We start from the raw sequence: 2,213 nt of genomic DNA on the forward strand, positions 1-2,213 counted from the left end.
CTCATATTTAATAATCTAGCTCCAACAAACATCACCACATATAGAAAAATAAGAATATATAAAACACTCACCTTTGTGTTACTGCAGATTGAAGACTAACAGTGGTTTCATCCTCATAAAAAGATATTTGAGCAGCTTTACTGTGTAAACTGTCTCCTCCTCTGTTCTTCCTTGTTCCCCTTTACCAGACAAACAGCTTTTTCATTAATTGGCTCCAAGATTTCTTTTGCACAAACTTGCATGTCTCTAGTGTGAGCTTCATCTTGTTGTTCCATAGTAGCTGAAAGAACTCGCTCCTGCCTGGTGCATCTTCCCTGATCCCTGCTGGTGGTGTGTGTGTATGTGTGTGTGTGGGAGACAGAGAGAGAGAGAGAGACAGAGAGAGAGTGAGAGAGAGCGAGAGAGAGAGAGAGAGAGAGTTCTGATTATGTTCCTATTTATATATGCTATTGTTTCCCCCAGAGTGTTAAGATGTGGATTGTATAATTTAGCCCACTCAGATACTTGCACTGGCATCCAAAAAACACAAGTGAAGACTAGTGTAATTCTACAAAATTCCTGCAAAGACTTAGGACTTTCTCAGATGCATTTTACAGCAAGTTTGTATTGACTTGTGGTACAAAAAGTTTTTGCTTGCCTCCTACTGCATTAAAAAGGTATTGCTTAAATAGATTTATTGTATATGTGCAGTAATCTACAGAGACGTTATCGTAGCCTTGAGGATATTTTACCCCTTTTTGGAGGGAGACAAAATAATATAGTTCAACATCAGCAAAACCTACAGTCGTCAACTCTCATGGAGTTGAGTCAAATTTCTCTTAAACAAAGACAGAACATTATCATCTTCATGAAGGGAGGATTCATTGCAGGACTGTTGTACTGTATAACTAGATGCTCCTAATAAAATGAGTGTATATCCTACACAAGACCTTTACTCCAGAGTTTGGACATCAGACTTTACCTAGCAAAATCAAAAAAGATTCTCAAATCGACTCTAACTTCAACAACAGTGACTCCTAACTTAATATACATGTATGCTAATATTGTTAGTTAGTATTTAATTATTTTGTAAACCAAAGTATTGGACAAATCAACAGTTTTACCTCTTGGCTGGGTAAGAAGTCAAGACATCAGGCTTTATTGTCTGTGACCTATAAATCTCTGTCCAAAATTTTGTGCCAATCAAGTGCGTGGATGTTGAGATATGAGTACAAACTACTAGTGGTGCTGGAGAAAAAGTCAGAGAATCAAAGCCAGTGGTCCTCTGCTGACCATGAATGTCTGTACAAAATGGCATTGCAATCCATCAAAGAGTTGTTGAGATATTTCAGTCTGGACCAAACTGACATCACCATTTACAGAGCCATGCTGTTTTATTTTCCTGACAGTAGGCACCCTGCAGGAGGGAATCATGTCAGTGCAATCATGCATTAGACGATACTTTAGATTGTCATATATTTAATAAAAAAAGAAAGAGACAGCAACATGCAAATACTTCAGCTCACAAACAATTTTAACTTCAGTGCAGTAATGATACACCTTATCAGTTGTAAAGTAAAATAAAAAACAACTACAAATTTTAAATAAGTAAAAGGGGGGAATGTTACAATTTTGTAGTTTTTGGATGACTCAAATTACTTGCACTGTCAACCATGATGAGAGAACAGCCAGTCTCCTGAAGATAATCAGACAGGCGGAAGACAGTAATTGCTACGGTACAACTAAAGCCTACAACTTCCACGAGCTCCTTCTGTCCTGCCACCGAGGCCGCTCTAGGGCCCCAGCCTGGAGAAACAGCACCCAGTCGACAACCACACTGTAACAATGCATAGAGGACTTCGTTAAGAAAGCATACTGCATCAAAGTTTCTCAAATTAATTCATTTTGTGTGCTTATACACAAATAGTTGTGATGAAATGTAGCTAAACATATACATTTAATATTATTGATGCTTCCACTGCGAGGTTGGTGATGGCCTTGTGTTGGTGCTCTCAAGCTCATACACATACAGCCATGCCAAGGGAGGTGATTAAGTCAAAGTTACTTCAGTGATATTAATGTGTGATGTCTGGTTAAATAAAGGTTACATAACAGAAATTTGTGTTTGCAATATCTAGAACCTTAATTTGTCAGCTAACTCTGAATGAGCATTTAAACATGTTTTGTTGACTTCTGTGTCTCAAAAAAATTCTAAAACTGTGAGGATTCATCGA

At 37.8% G+C, this 2,213-nt stretch overlaps 1 protein-coding gene across 2 annotated transcripts in view; it reads right to left on the bottom strand.

Annotated features, from left to right (window-relative positions):
• Positions 1-307, bottom strand: part of LOC109958468 (ATP-sensitive inward rectifier potassium channel 12-like) — a 13,346-nt gene extending 13,039 nt beyond the window's left edge. For both annotated transcript variants that reach the window (XM_020597142.1, XM_020597141.1), the window contains exon 1: positions 72-307. The gene's annotated coding sequence lies outside the window, so the exon portion shown is untranslated. The remainder of the gene's footprint in view (positions 1-71) is intronic.
• Positions 308-2,213: the final 1,906 nt, after the last annotated feature.

The sequence above is a fragment of the Monopterus albus genome, unplaced genomic scaffold (assembly GCF_001952655.1).
Source record: "Monopterus albus unplaced genomic scaffold, M_albus_1.0 scaffold32.1, whole genome shotgun sequence".
NCBI classification, from domain to species: Eukaryota; Metazoa; Chordata; class Actinopteri; order Synbranchiformes; family Synbranchidae; genus Monopterus; species Monopterus albus.